The 16,809-nt window shown below is 46.8% G+C and overlaps 1 long non-coding RNA gene and 1 pseudogene across 4 annotated transcripts in view; one reads left to right on the top strand and one right to left on the bottom strand.

The window, feature by feature from the left end:
• The window catches only part of LOC110310163, a 212,578-nt gene that overhangs the window by 26,409 nt on the left and 169,360 nt on the right, over nt 1–16,809 (bottom strand). The gene's annotated exons all lie outside the window — the stretch shown is intronic.
• Nucleotides 1,208–2,726, top strand: LOC110310162 (annotated as a pseudogene).

The raw sequence follows: 16,809 nt of genomic DNA, 5'->3' as shown, positions 1-16,809 counted from the left end.
GGAGGGAGAGAAATAAGAAGAGTAGTTGAAGAGTTTAGGATCAGGGAAAAAGAAATTCTATGACCTGAGTAAAGGCAGAAGTAGAAAGGGGAAATGGATCAAAAGGAAGAGGCATGTATAGCCTCTAGGAAAAAAAAAAAAAAAAAAAAAAAAAAAACTATTAAGCACTATGCAGCAAATGAAAAAAATGAGATATGTGCACACAGACACACACACACATGCTCCTCTAAGAAACGTGAGTGATGGAAAAAGCAAGGAGGCTGAACTATCTCTTCTTTCCAGCTGTAAATGCTAAAGCTTTGGGAGCCATTGGCAACACAGAGGTGGGCTTGGGGACCAGTCAGTAGGAGACGAGCTTCCTAGGCCTGGATCTCCATCTATAAAGGAAGGCCCTCTTCCTTTATATGCCCTCCTTCTCCAACTCAAGGCATCTTGTGATGAGGCTTCTAAGCTGACGATGTTTTACTTGCTTCCTTGAAAACACTTGTTCTGCTTTCAAAACCTAATGAGTCAAAGAGGCTTCCCTCATTCGTAGCTGTAGTTGGCGGTGTTCTATGAAGGACAACACTGAGTCACAACTAAGCTCCCAGGGCATTGGCTACTCACCCAATGGACATTTTGTTGCATTACAAAATGTAAATCGCACTACAAGGAAGGTAAAATGAAAAGGACATGTTTTCAGTCCTCACCCCCATCCCCCCAATACAATACCCCTTTCAAGAGGACAAAACAAACAAACAAACAAACAAACAAACAAAAAACCAGATAGATATCTTTTCAATACCTATAGTCCCGTGTCCTAGGAACTACCTGGTCAAGCTCCTGCTCAGACAGATTAGAGACTTGCCTGGATTATCCCATAACCTGAACCAGAATCAACTCAATAAGCTTTAAGAAGACTGAGGTCTCTACCAACTGCTGAGCCGCTGCCCTTTCCCCATTCTAAGCAACTACAGTCGGAGAAAGAAACGGTCCATGGAATCGTCAACTTCAGCAAGGCCTTAAGGCTTGCTTATTCTGGGTCCAGCACAAAGTCCAATTCTGGGAGGAGTGATGCATTCAAGAAAGCACCAGCTCCTAGAGGTGGCTATGTGGAGAAGGAGCAATCGCTTCTCCTCACCCCCACCCCCCACCCCACCCCCTACTATCCGCGGCTTGCTGCCATTGACACGCACGCGGACGGAACCTGCAGCCGGGATTGGAGCTCACTAGGCCACCGGTCGCCCGGAGCCCGCGGTGCAGCACCAGTATTGTGTAAGTGCCAAGAGACCACTCTGTCAGCAAGCTGAGAGGAAAATCGAGGCAAGATGTCAGGCCGGAGCGGGAAGAAGAAAATGTCCAAGCTGTCCCGGTCAGCCAGGGCCAGCGTCATCTTTCCAGTAGGCCGGTTGATGCGCTACCTAAAAAAGGGAACCTTCAAATACAGGATCAGCGTAGGTGCTCCGGTCTACATGGCTGCGGTCATTGAGTACCTAGCAGCGGAAATCCTGGAGTTGGCTGGGAACGCTGCGAGGGACAACAAGAAGGCCCGGATAGCCCCCAGACACATCCTGCTGGCCGTTGCCAACGACAAGGAACTTAACCAGCTACTGAAAGGAGTGACTATCGCCAGTGGGGGTGTCCTGCCGAGAATTTACCCCGAACTGCTGGCCAAGAAGCAAGGGACCAAAGGCAAGTCAGAGACGATTCTCTCCCCACCCCCAGAGAAAAGAGGAAGGAAGGCCGCATCAGGCAAGAAGGGGGGTAAGAAATCCAAGGCCACCAAGCCACGGATGTCCAAGAAGTCTAAAGCAAAGGACAGCGATAAAGAAGGAACATCAAATTCCACCTTGGAGGATGGGCCAGGAGATGGCTTCACCATCTTGTCTTCGAAGAGACTCGTTCTGGGGCAGAAGCTATCCCTGACCCAGAGTGACATCAGCCATATTGGCTCCATGAGGGTGGAGGGCATCGTCCACCCAACCACAGCTGAGATCGACCTCAAGGAAGAGATAGGGAAAGCCTTGAAAAAGGCTGGGGGTAAAGAGTTCTTGGAAACAGTGAAGGAACTTCGCAAGTCCCAAGCTCCTTTGGAAGTTGCTGAAGCTGCCGTCAGCCAATCCAGTGGACTCGCAGCCAAATTTGTCATCCACTGTCACATCCCCCAGTGGGGCTCCGACAAATGTGAAGAACAGCTGGAAGAGACCATCAAAAACTGCCTGTCAGCAGCTGAGGACAAGAAGCTTAAATCCGTTGCCTTCCCACCGTTCCCCAGTGGCAGAAACTGCTTCCCAAAACACCTGGCCGCCCAGGTGACCCTCAAGGCCATCTCCGCTCACTTTGACGACTCGAGCTCGTCCTCGCTGAAGAATGTGTACTTCCTGCTCTTCGACAGCGAGAGCATCGGTATCTACGTGCAGGAGATGGCCAAACTGGACACCAAGTAGCTCTATCCGACAGCGGCAGCGAAGGAGGATCGACGTGACGTCACATGAGCGGGGGGGGGGGTATTTTTTACAAGGATTGCAGAAGGGTGACAGGGCATAGGAGCGGGGGATGGCTGAGAGGGTGCACGGAGGCAGCGGGAATGGGTCCTGCCTGCCTGCCTGGGGAAGGGGTCCGGTGCATTTTATATTCTCTTTATAAAGGGCCTCTCTTCCACAGTTAACCAGGTCTCCACCGGGGCTTTCTTTGCATGTGTTTTTCTTCCTGTTGTTTTAGAACTTTTTCAAAAACAAATAAGACAAACAAACATAAAAATAGGCTTTGTTTAGATTTATAGCAGTGACTTTTACACACTCGAGATCTCTCTCTCTCTCTCTCTCTCTCTCTCTCTCTCTCTCTCTCTTGCTCACTCGCTCACACACACACACACACACACACACACACACACACAATCTGTTCACAGTTTCTGTGTCTTTGGGTTCTTCCTTTTCCAAGTGAAAAGGATGTGACTGCCTAACCTAGGTATACTGGCTGTCTCCCTCAGTGGAGAAGATGAGAAGAACATCTTGGGGTGCTTTTCTGTTATAGGATCCCCTCCCTGACGCCCAAAATATTTGTAACTACACCTAAAAGGGTTTTTTGCTTCAGGATTTTTGTTTGTTTGGTTTTTTTTGTTTTTTTAAAGAAAAAGAAAAATGAGAAGAAGAAAAAAAAAATCCAGTGTTTTTCTTAAAAAAAAAAAAAAAAAAGCACCAGTATTCCCTACCCCTACACCCCAGACCTAAAATGTTCCAAAATACAAAATTGGTTGAAGGTCAACATGATAGCTCAAATGGAAAACCCTCATCATAAACTTTGTTGCATACATAAATCACTAAAAATGTTGCATAATATTACCATCAGACCATGCGTATTGGAAATATACGAAACATAAAGGTTTAGGGTCCCAGTTTGAAGCTATTTCTAGGCATCCATAGCATTAGGAGGGGGAAAAAAAAGCTGATATCCTCAGGACTTCTGTTCCTAAGCATTTCAGCTAGGACAGCTCAACCTGCAGCACTCAATGGCCCAAACACATTGCAACACTGTCTCTGCTATTAGCCAGGGCCTGGCCATCAGAATGACTCTTGCTCAATATTATTCTTTGCTTCACCATTTCCACATGCAAAGGAACAATACTTCTCTTTAAAAAAAAAAATCAATTGTCCCCAGCAATCCACCTACACGTTCTTGGAAAACTATGGGCTAAGAACTCGGCTTCACCAAGCAAACAAGGAACAAGGAGGGTTGAGAGGAATCCATCGCTGCGCCTGCGCTTTCCATTATTCACACCAGTGTTTTGAGAGTCACTAAGTTCAAATGACCCTGTCCCTTGGGGCTGCAGAACTATTTTTACTCACGCCAGTACGGAAGCCGCACACGTTGAATAAATGGGATTACTCAGTATGAAGAGACACTAAGTGGCTTCAAGAGGCTGCAGGGTAAAGGAACTGCCAATGGCCTGGAAGAAAGATGCTGGAACAATCAATGCCTGACACAGGAAAAGAATTCCTGGATGTTTTTCTGCTGCCTGGGACCCAGAGGGACTTTGATGTGGGGACCATGGGGCATCCAACAACAAATAGGAAAGCCCGCCGGGATCACATCCCAAGCTGCTAGAAAACAATGAAAGAAGATAAATGGCCCTGGCTTCAGGAAAAGGCAACCCTGAGCAATGGGTAGACTTGTAGTTAGTGATCAGCAAATACCTCACGCCCATGCACACGTGCACATGAATACACACACACACACACACACACACACACACACACATACACGGAGGGGGGTGGGGGGGTGCGGGCAAGCCTGCAGAGAGAACTAGCATGATAGTTTTTTCTCTGTCCTTTCCTGACTGCAGGGTGATCACACCCAGCCTAAAGGCTTTAAGTTGGAGGCTTCTACACGCAATCAAATCATATTCATTTCTGCACACATTTCAGGCATTCAAGTTAATCCCTTTGTTCCATGGATTTACTATTTCCCAGAGGGTGTGTTTGTGTGAGAGAGTCAGAGGACCAAGGAGGACAGAGAGGAGGGGGGTGTTGGCTTACATAATCACGAAAACTCCCAGGCCCAGAATCTGCAAGGCAGATAAGCAGGCAGTTGAAGTCTGCAGGTGGCATGGAGTCAGGACTCCCACTTTCCTTTGCCACAGAGAACGTTAGTCTGTTCTCTTAAAGCCTACAACTGATAGGAGCAGGCCCACGGGCCACACCATGAAAAGTCACAAACTTCACTCAGTCTGTATTAATCTAAATGAAGAAACACGTTGGCTCACAGAGGGGATGCATGCTTGCAATCAACCATCCTATATGACACATCAAGACCTTTCTCAAAGCATCAACGACAACCACCAAGGGGGGGTCCAATAGATTCCCCCCAAAAAAATATAGGCTGCTATCTCATTGCTCTTTGTTGAAGAGTCTATTGCTGAAGACACCACACAGTTCAGTCAAGGCCATGAAGAAATCACGCTGGCACTGACCTGAAAGCCTCTTTGTGGGTGGGTAGCTCTTAGAGTGCTGGAAGATGCTATGAATGCTGCCAGAAGCGAAAAGTTATCAACAGGCCTACCCAGCTGTAAGTCCTGTGAATTACAATCATCATCGGCACGGCAAGATGTACCCAATGGAACGATAGCATTTTCATCTGGCTCCTACAGACTTGTCCCTAGCTTTGTAGAGTGTAGCTCTCAGGCCTTGTCAAAACAGCTTCTTTTTGCTGTGGGCAGTAGTTTAATCCCCAACAGTCAACATCCACAGAATAAGTGACCGTGGGGCATTTGTAACTCATCCCCATCACAGAAGAAGGAGCAAAAACCTTGTAAGAGCCAGAGGACCAGAAGACTGCTGCAAAATAGTTTCTTCTGGACATGACAGAGGTGCGGCACCCAAGACATTAAGCACCTATGGCTGTAAGAACTACACAGACCCACACTGGTCAAAATCCCAGCATGGATTGTGGAAGAGCTCACATAGCCCTGATCCAGGTTGAACAGCTAAGGGCAATCAACTGCTATTGAGGATGGAAGGGTCAGTTCCCTCCAGGAATAAGCCCTCTGATAGGTTGATCATACCTCGGTGGGGGGCCCTACAGCAGAGTATATGTGCACCACTAATCATAGTAATAACAAAAATAACAGAAGATGAGGATATGAATTTGAAAGTGGGATATGTAGGGAGTAAGGGAGGAGGGTGAAATCAAAATGCATTGAACTCGTGTGGGAGAATCTCAAAAACAAAAATGAAAAACAAGAAAAAAAATATACAGCGTACAAATAGTCTACTTTCTCCCCAAGACACCTAAATCGGTATTTCATCAATGTATGGGTACCCTACCCCAAGCTAAGGTGATAGAAAGTCACCTTAGAGCAGATGCAAACACAGTGATTCTTCCTCTGCAAAAATATTCATTTCCATTGCACCCTCTCACTAGAGTTCCAGACATAAGAATTCCACCCCTTACTTGAAAGACAAAAAAATAATCAGCCAAACTCTCCTCTCCAATTCTAAGTAGGAACTCGGGTTTCTAGCTGCTCGAGATTAATCCTTTTCTCCCCAACACTTGGCATCCCAACCACCAGGGGATTCATTCTGAACCTCAGGACATCTCCCAGTGCCTTCCCCTACCACTCCGTATCTTCTTTCCATATCTACAACAGTCTGGGGGTTCCAACATCCTGCAAAGTGAGCCAGTTGCTTCCAGTCCACCTGCAAGACAATATAGCCTGTTTAACATTGTCCAGGGACCTTTTCTCAGTGAGGGCAGAAGGAAACTTCTTACCCTGTCCTGTCTCCTCCTTGAGTTGCTACCCTTTTTGTTCTTTTAGACTATGTGTCTCCTCCCCAAGTGTCTATCTTAACTCACCCAGACAGGCCATTTCCGGAAACCTACCTATCTGGAAGATATGGAGTGCTCACAAGATATCTTAGAATTCTGGTCCAAAGGTGGGTGGCAGACACTAACATGGGGACAATAGAGGGGATAGAGTACCACAATGGATTAGGGAGACAGAGTGATATGTTTGAATTTGGCACATGTCTAAAGCAGGTGGGAATGCAGATTATTCTCTGAACTGCATTGAGAAGGGGGAAAAGAGTTGAGAGGCCAGCTAAGGAAAGATCAGAGAGAAAGATGATTGGATCAGGGGAAGAAAGGAGGTAAAATCCTAAGCAGGTGACCTAGAACTGCTATGCACTGTGCAGCTACGATTTCATACACTGATGCTCAGAAGAATTGCACACAACCAAGTCAAAGAGGAAGAAATGCATTTGACAGAGGCCAAGCGGAAAAAAGATTGCCATGACCATGAAGAGGGGCTTGGGGTAGCCCAGCCAAACTCCCAGCAAGCAAGGCTCAGTTCCTCTCTACAGTCACCTATTCTCCTGCTCCTCCACAGAAGGGCCCTGAGCACACAGAATCATCATCAGCATGCTCTGTTCTCATCCCTTGGCTGAAGACACTGAAGAGAAAAGGGAATTTATCTTTCCTCTACAGAACGGGTCCAAGTGAGAGGTATGAATGGTCAATAGAAGGGTGATGTAGTTACTAACCAGGCAATTTTACTTCTGAGACCTCCGCACTTGAGTTTGTTAACATGTTATCTTCCATCTTAGCCCATAAACCCAACAACTTCATTCACTGCAGCCTCCTCAGCCTCCCCTTAGTTGGTCTCAGTCCCATAAAGGTAATGGTCGTACTGCTTCCCACTGCAGCATCCTTGTAACCAGAGAAGGTCCAGGCAGGGGGCAAGGAAAGAATAAGGATAGTTAAGCATCAGTACTGCTCATGCTCAAATAAAGACATGGGCTTGGGACTCCCACTGAAGCCTGGTCCCCAAATGAGCGTCCATGGGCATTTTGAACCAAGTCCACATGGTCAAACAACAATGTATGTTTACTCCGTGAGAAAGTTTTCATCTGAAGACTTCCACATGGGCATCTGCAGGTCATTTTTCAATTTGTCAAATAGGATGTGAGCACCAGAACCTTCTTTTCTACAAAAGCCACAGCTGTCCCCTAATATAGCTTTTATATAGCTTTTTTTTTTTAACTTGGTACTGACCAGGACTCGATCATCCTAGCAACTCATGTCGGAACCGTACATTGGCAGATCCATGTATATAACGTACAGTGTTCTGCTGAGGAAGGAATGGGATACAGTAGAGAGCATGCTACTGTTGGATGTATTGGATATCAGTGGGTTAAACCACAGGATCTTCTCTTGTCAGGGAGACATGGCAGTGTTTGGAGACCTTATCATTCACAGTTCATAGCCACCATGACAAGGAAATGACTGCTGTCTTGTCTTTACAGAATACAGGTGAACCTGGTGTTTGGGAAGGTATAAGTTAAGCCCAGGTATTGGGACTTTGGGGCTCCAAGTCACAACAAATGCTCAATAAATATTACCTGCTGCTTCTAGTTGTTGCTGTTGTTCTTAAAGAAACACACTTGATAGGTATTTGCACTGCACCAATTTACTCTGAGTAACTTGCCCTTAAGTCAGTGTACAGTGTGAGCAGCAGAGGCTTCCAAAAGGCCAAAGGCTCTGCTGAATTTCAAGGTCAGTGCTGTGTCCACAACTGCCATGCTACCAGTCACCCATGCCAAGGATCCTCCCACACTCCAGACGTGTAGCCAGGAAACAACAGACACACTTCCTGCAGTTCCTTGGTGGTTCTTTGTGCGGCTTTTTGAAGCTTTTGTGTTCTCTAATGTGCTGGGCTGGGTGGACAGCCCCATCATGATCAAAGACCCAGCTGGCAGGTATGCCAACCCCGTATACGCTGCCAGCCACCAGGCACCAGCTGCCAGCTGCCAGCCACCACACACCAGCCACCTGCCACTGGACCCAGGAAGAGTCACAGGGAGGAGGTATTAGGCTTCAGAACGGTTCCAGGTGCTATCCCAGCCACAGGCTCTGCCTTGCAACAGCTGAAATGTGCCTATTCCAGGTGTGCGAGGCAGGAGCTGACATTCAAGCAGCTCCTAGACCAACAGTGGCTGGCAGATCACTGGCAATGTGATGGCTTAAGTTAACTTAACCTTCTGACTGGGACAAATGAGTTCAAGAGGGCCCGAAGGGAGAGTGCAGCATCCTTCCACAGTTTGGGGGACATTTATGAGGTTTGGACTTTTGAGGGAAGTGTGTCATTAGTAAGCTTTGAGAGTAAAAAGACTTCCCTCTAACCCTTCTCATGGTGTTTGCAGATCAAAATGTGATCCTTCATATCCTGCCCCTGCCTTTGCTGTGCCACCACAGATGGACTCTCACCCTCTAGAACCATAGGCCCAAATACATGTTATTTTCTCTGTGTTGCTTTGGTCATGGTATTTTATCACAGTAACAGAAAAGTAACTACAGCATTCTATGTTCATAGCTCCTAATAGAACAGATACCCAGTTGCATTAAGTGTCAGAAAAGGGAATGGGGGTCCCCTGACTTCCCAGAACTCAGATGCTTGCTGAATCTGCCTCTGGGAATCCCAAAGACCTTCATGGAGAAATTCTGGGTGTCAGCTATGCCTCTAATTACCCTGAAAATCTTGAAGATGTATATCACAGCATCTTCTTTCTCAGTTAGATGGATAAGGAAAGTCTATCGGCTGTCACATTTTCCACATAGAAACATTTATAGATTAAGAAAAAAAAAAAAAAAAAAAAAAGATCACCTAAGGTCAAATGGCAAACCAGGCTCTAACATAGGAGCTCATTTCTTATTTTTTACAAACACATATGAGATCCACATCACATGGAATAAGACTATTAAATGAGTGATATACATGTCTGTAGTGTCAATAAATACAGAAATGATTACACACACACACACACACCTCCCCCACTATAGATAGTGCATGGGTGTATCTTTGTGCCCGTGACTACATATATTAGCAAATGTGTTTCTTAAAAGTTTTGTTCTGCCGGACGTGGTGGCGCACACCTTTAATCCCAGCACTTGAGAGGCAAGCAGATTTCTGAGTTCCAGGCCAGCCTGGTCTACAAAGTGAGTTCTAGGACAGCCAGGACTTTACAGAGAAACCCTGTCTCAAAAAAGAAACAACAACAACAACAACAAAGTTTTGTTCTTGCTTCTCTGAATTTCCTAAATTATAGTATGAATACTTACTGCTTTTTTTTTTTTAAGTTAAACAGTAAGAATGGAAGTTCTACTTCTTTTTCTCAGATGGCTCTCTGACTGGGAGCACAACAAGGATCTAGAGAGTGCAGCGAAGCTTCTGTACTGTTTCCTATGCCCTTGACCATTTATTTCTACGTGATGATGCGCCATGTGACACCTAGGATGATAGGGTATCACTGTAGAACTCACATAGAGTAGCAGAGTGTCAGCAGCTGTTCTTGGTAGAATGCTTATACTGGCCTAGCCCATAGTACTTCCTTGCCCTTCACTAGTGTCAATCAATGTACTGGGTGGATGCCCATGTGCAGAAGAGGAAAATGAGGCATGAAGCAGGTAAGTTGCAGTGATAGCCTGGCAGAGCAAGGTGCTCTCTCAGAGTCTAAAGCCACTACCTACACTCTCTACATAGCATCCTGCATCTCCTCACAGTCACAGAACCCAGCCAGCTCATTACATTCCCACTGCCAGAGATCCTTGGTGGAGACAGGATGTGGACTGAATGGTGTGGGTAAGAGAAGAGAGGGGGTTTACTCATGGAAGGAGTAGGCCCCAGAAAGGATAAAGACTATGGGAACAGCCCCAGCCAGCAGCCCCAGATGGTATATTCATGCCAGCTGAGGTGAATATCTGGGCATTTCTGTCCAGGGCCTCAGGGTATCCAGGTGTGGGAAGCCACCAAGACAGGAAGCAGCCACCAGGACCCTGATACCCAACCTTCATGATTGGCCAGCTTGGTTGGCTGCCTGTCAGGTCTTCTAAAGGGTGAATGAAGAGGCTGGCTAAGTCTGCCTGAAACTGAGATGCTTAAACAAAGGGAGGCCACTGTGGGCTAAGCTGGCAGAAGCCCATGGCGGGACAGAGGGCGGGAAACAAGAGTCACAAAGTAAGAGCTGGGGGTGGGGGGTGGGGCGGTGTACAAGGTGCTATCTGCGTGGGGCATTCTCTGCCCACGGGGGGGAGACAGAATGTGAACAGGAGGCCATAGCTGGTGAGAAAGCTGTGAGGAGGTCTGAGCTGTGAGGTAGGTAGAAGTCAGCAGAGAGAAAACCTTTCTTGTTCTGTTTCCTTTTCTTTTTCTTTTTCCCCTTGAAGGGTGGCAATAATATTTATTTGGTTCTACTTTTTTTTTTTTTTTTACACTGTCACTGTCTTCAGACACAGCAGAAGAGGGAGTCAGGTCCCATTATAGATGGTTGTGAGCCACCCTGTGGTTACTGAGAATTGAACTCAGTACTTGTGGAAAAGCAGTCAGTGCTCTCATCCTCAGAGCCATCCCTCTAGTCCCTTACTTGTGTGGTTCTAAACAGTGCCTCTGGGAATCTAAGGTTGACTCGAGCTCACTACATAGCAGAGGATGGCCTTGAACTTCGTCTCTCTCTACCTCCTACGGTCTGGGCTTATAGTCATGTGATATCCCCTGGGTTTACTTAGTGTTTGGATTAAACCCAAGGCTTTGTGAATGACTCACTTAACCAGTAGAGGCTACTTGCTCAGTCTAAGAGCAAACCTGTTTGCAAGACATTGAAGGAACTCCTTTAGGTGTCTATACATTCCAGAAATTTTCTCACATGGGTCTCTTTCCATCCTTCATCACTTCTACACCAGTCATAGGAGCACCCAGGGCCCAGCCAGGAGTCCCTCTGGGTTAGCTTCCCTCAAACATCCCTATCAGGATCGGGTAGGTCAGCTGAAGGTCTGTCGTGGATCAAAACAAGTTAGTGTTCCATGACACAGGAGTTAGACCAAATATCTCCCCTCCTGATGCCACCATAGGATGTGACCCTGCAGGTGACTTACCTTCAGGAGCAGTAAGGGCAGTAAGGGCATGGCCAGGTAGGATGTTACAAGAGGACTCCTGGCTGAGGTCAAGTGTTCCTCTAGCAGAAGATTCCCTCACCCAAGATCTTCATTTCTAGGTATGGAGGGAGTTGACTGTTCCAGGGGAAGGAGATATAAAGGATGAAGAAAGCATTGGTCCTGGTATGTCCTAACTCCCACCTGGAGAGTGCCACCACCACTGTTGCAGAGTCACAGTAGGAGAAGCAGGAGTCACATGAAACAGATGGTATAGGACTATTACATTAGAACCCAGATTCAAGTCACTTAGAGCTGACTCTTTTCCGAATTATGGGGGCTAGAAAGATGGCTCAGCAAGTAAAAGCACATATTTGTCTTGCAGGACTAGGGTTCTGGTTCTGGCACCTTCATGGTGGCTCGCTAACATGTATAACTCCAGTTCCAGGAGATCCACCATTCTCCTCTGACTGACCTCTGTGAGCACTAGGCACGCACACAGTACACATACATACATGTAGGCAAAACATTTCATGTAGTTAAAAATAAATCTTAAAACAAACAAACAGACAAAAGCACAAAATGATAACCTGGCCTCTGGCTCTGTAGTATTTCATTTCTTCTTTGGGATGGGAACTACATTGGTGGGATTAAGAGAACCATACAATACCTTGTAATGAAGGGTCAGAACATATAGCTATGAGAGAGCTCAAGGAATAAATGAAGGAGAGCAGAGAGAAGGGGCCAGTCAGAGGAAGTCAAGAAGCCAGCTGTAGAGCACAGCAAGGATGATCTGGACCCAACTGCAGTCATACCAGCCCTTCGTTGATACAGAGACAGGACCATGCGTAGAGCCAGATCACCTTGATGTGCAAATGAGGGACGTGTGCAGAGGATATGCCAGGACTTTCTATCCAGCAGCCCCAGGTTTTCTAGCCAGAGATGGACGAGGTTATAGGTAAGAAGTTGGCCATGGAGCTTCCAAGGCCTTAGAACTGAACTTCAGAGGGCTGCCAGCTCCCAGTGCCCACCCAGCCCAGGTGTGTGGGTGTTCCTTTCCCTCCACAGCCTGTCCTGCCACATCAGTCCTCAGAACGAGGCAGATGGCAGAATAGGAAACCGCACAGAAATAGAGACCAGAAGGTTGGAGCTCATCCTCTAGTCCCGGCTTGATGCAGGACTGAAGATGGCAACGCCACCTCTGTGAGACTGAAGATGGTCACCCTACCTCTGTGAGCCTAGGCAATAGAGTCCTGCTTCAAAGGGCGATTTGAGAGATTCCAGGAGACATGGGCCGGCAGAGCCTCTTTGAGTGCAGGCTATGTGTGTAAGGAGTCATTTCAGGTTTCCTACACTGTTTTCAACAAAAGAATCAGAAATGAAGAAGCTAGGATTTAAAGGCAGAGAGTGACATTCCTTTCCTTCCCTGGGCCTTCTTGTGAGGCCCTGAGCTTTGTTTGCTCAGACTGTGAACTAGGATATAGACTATATGCCATTCATGCCATAGGCCCATGTCAGAGTAAAAAGCTTGCCATCCATCAGCACTCAACACGTTAATTACCGCCATGTTGTTCTATCAAGGATAAAACCCTCCTGTCTAAGATATACCTCTTAGGTCGTTCTTTGCCTGGTTGAGACAGGAAGGGAGCTACAATGAGACTCTGGGTGTGTTCCAATCATTCATAAGGCCGTGGTTGTAGCTTCATTGGCAGAGTGCTTGCCTAGAATACCTGAAGTCCTAGGTTTAATTCCTAGTAGCACACTTTAAAAACAAACCAAACCAAAATGAAAGCCTGAATGTACCATAAAAGAGCATATGTGGTGGCTACCCCCTATCACTTGGAAAAGGAAAGACAGATACAACATAAGTGCAAGTTCACATAGCAAGTCCAGGATAGCCTGAGATACATAAATAACTCATAATGTCTATACAAAAGCGGACAAAGTGATATCCGAGGCCCTCCGCTGGATGAGAAGATACGATTCTGTTTTGGAAACAGGGTCTCACTATGTCCCCTAGGCTAGTTTTGAACCTTGGTCTCTTCACCTCAGCTTCCCTGGATATCGGAATGACAGGTGTGTGCCACCAGGACCAAGAAGTCCTTCTGATCTGACCTGAATGAAAGGAAATGGGGATTGTGTGAGATCCTACATGTGAATAAGATTGCTGAGTGTGTCCTGGGTGGGAGTGGGGGTGGGGGTGGGGGTGGGGGCTCCATCATTAGGAGTGAAAGGCTGAAACACAGTGTCTGTTCTGAGTACATCACTCATTCCTCCTGCCTTCATCCTTGGGTCACGTGAGCAAGTGGTAGAACTATCACCTGCCTATCACATAGCTGGGAGAAGGAGGCACATGGAAGGGAAGAGAAAGTCCCTGAGTGTGGCTGTCCCAGTAGCTGGTCTCTAGCGTCTGAAATGCCCAAGGCCTAACAGAAGCATTCTCCTTCCTCCCCATGACCAGTCAAACAAACACATGATGGTGGTGGCAGGTGCCCAAGGCAGCCAGCCAAGCAGGGTTTCTTCCTGGCCACTGTGCCAGCAAAAACGGAAGCCTAAGAATGCCTTTGGCGATCTCCCCATCTTACTCTGAGCTGGCAGGCAGGAGGAAGAAGTTAGGAGCAGGTGGCTGGGATGGAGGCTTTTCTCTTCTGCTCATTTGAGGGTGGGCTGGCCATGCCACCCTTGAAGCAGCTCTTGTACTTCATCCTGGCACACAGATACTTTACGGTTTTTGTTTGGCTGCCCTTAGATGAGAGCACACAGTACCATGGGTGTGGGACAGCATGCTTTTCTAATGCTCGGACAAAGGTCTTCAAACTCATAATGCATTTGAGGTTGGTTATCCAAGCATTTCAGAGGTGCCCGGTGGCACCCAGTAGTCCACAAGGTCTCAGCCAACACACAGGTGTTATGGGTAACCTGGTCACATTCAGCAGTGACATCTATCCACCAGGTAGAATTTCTTCCTGAGTAAAATCTATTTATGCTTTGCTGTCAGGTAGTTCAGGACCTAAATGCTCATGTTGCTACATTCTTAGCTGTCACTTCTGGTCACCCATTTAACATCTCTGAGCTACTGTTTTTCCTCCTCAAGACTCAGGAGAGCGATTCCTCCCGGCTGAGTGAAATGAGACGGAATAAGGTATGCAGGCGGAGAATGGGTACCCCAAGTAATTTTGTAGCTCCATGCTGCATTCACAAACAGATGCCTGCAGCAGACTGTGTACTCCTGAACAATATAATGAGCATGCTTTCATATGGAGACCCAGTTAATCAGTAGATCACATAAGACTCAAGAGACCCTTCAGCTTCGTACAGCAAATGAGAACCTAGTTTCTCAACATCTCCTTGCTATTTTTCATGATCTCTGTCCAGCAAATGGCATCTCTACCAGTATGGGCTTGTAGGTGGCGAATGTTGCAGGTATTGTAATGGAGACTACAGATACCCTAGATATAGTGAGTGGGTGAAGTGCCAGACAGATATGCCGGGAGTCTATCACCTCTCCCTTATAGGACTTTAATGGACCAGGTAATTCGTGCAATGCTATTTAGCTCCTGTCCTTGTAAAGTTCAAGAGTTATCACTAATATCCCCATTATATAGATCACTGAAACCATTCTAACAACCAAACGTCCATGGCATAAACACTAGGTTGGTGTCCACACATCAAGGCAGTCAGGCAGACAGCTTGGATGGACTTTTACTAGGCTTGCTCAGAGTCTGATCTAGGCACTGAGATAGAGTGCCCTGGCTGTACTCTGCTTCATTGATCACACTTTTAGAACCAAAGAGTCATCCCAGATGCAGCCCGTTTTGGGTGATGGGAGACGGGAGAATTGGAAGTTCTTTCTCAAAGCTCATCTGGCAAAATGTCTGCTAACAGGTCAGTGAGCAAAGTCCGGGTGTGTGATCTTCTGCTATCTGCAGAAGATAACAGGGATAGCTAATCATTGGGGCCATTCCTGCAGCCAACTAGACACACTACTTGGCAGATAGACAAAGGAGGACCCATAAAACTACTTTTTAAGAAAGTAACAGAACTAAATTTCCAGGTTGGGATTTGAACTTAGATTTGTTTTGTCTCCTTTGTGTGACTTTCGTTTGGTTGGTTTTGGCTTTGGTTTGTTGTTGTTGTTCTTGTTGGTTAGGGGTATTCTGCTTTTGTCACTGCTGTTAGTTTGGGTGCTACAGATTAAACCCCAAAAACTCTGTGTATACTAAACTTAGACTTGAAGTAAACCTCCAGTCCCGAACTTAGCTATTTGATCTATATGGAGCACACCTTGCGCTTGCTGCCATTACAGTATGGTCACAAAGGAGAGGAAATCCTGCAGCATGAACATGCTAGCATGCTAGCAAACTGTTAAATTTGGATGGCCTGAGTGTTGAGCAACCATGGAGGTGCTCACCTGGCTCAGGTCGAAAGCCAATACACCTTTCTGTTGACAGCTCCGGCCGCCCATCCGGTCTGGAAGCAAATATCACTGAGCTAAGTAGCGGAATGAGCCAAAAGCACGACCTGAGAGAGTGGGGATGAATTAAGCAGCTCCACAGGGAGGAATGCAACCTTCCCTGTGTCTCCAAGCTCCATAAAGCCAGGGTAAAGTTCAAGCAAAGACTTTATGCTAATTGATCCATTTCCACCCACTTCCCGCCCACCCAAATGTCCTGGCTTTCCCAGGGATGTAGACAGCACAGCACGTAGGAAACACTTCACACTGTCTGCAGTGCTGCCAAGCAGAGCTGAAAGAGAGAAGGGGGCCAGGCAGGAATCAGAGCTGACAGCCACCTTCTGACTCAGATGTTCTGTGCCAGTGCTCAGCAACTGACATGGCACTAAGTTCCCCAGGTGACTCCAATACAGGTGTTTCTCAGGTCGCACTGGGAACCCAACAGAGAGGAAGGAATGCAGGAGTCAAACCACTATTTGCCCCACAAAGACGAAGCCAGCCTAAAAGCTATCAGGTGCCCACATTCCCCTATGGGAAAACAGACACATGTGCACATGACAGAGAAGTGGAAAAGGTCAGTAACGATGGTAACTATCAACCTGTGCATCATTCACACCAAACACTACGTCACACTCTGGGCACCCATATCCTCATCTGAACTTCACAATGATTTTGAGACAGGGAAGATATTTGTGCAGTATTTTTCAGGTGAATCATGTAGAAACAGAAAGAGCATGGGAAAGCCTCGGTATATGAAGGTCTGAACCTAACATGTTGTGGGGTTCAGATGCAGAGGTTCTAAGCCCAGGCCCAGGTATTTTAGGGGGAGCATTAAGTCTTCATGGAACATTGTTATCTGCTGTGGGAAACTGGAGTTTGTACTGTTGTAGTCTTTGGTTCTTTTAGAATCTTAATTCTCACAATAACTGTGTATACTTATGGAGTTCGGTGCAGTTTGT

The sequence above is a fragment of the Mus caroli genome, chromosome 15, assembly GCF_900094665.2.
Source record: "Mus caroli chromosome 15, CAROLI_EIJ_v1.1, whole genome shotgun sequence".
NCBI lineage: Eukaryota > Metazoa > Chordata > Mammalia > Rodentia > Muridae > Mus > Mus caroli.
The sequence above is the reverse complement of the archived record's forward strand: the minus strand, read 5'-3'. Positions and strand labels throughout refer to the sequence as shown.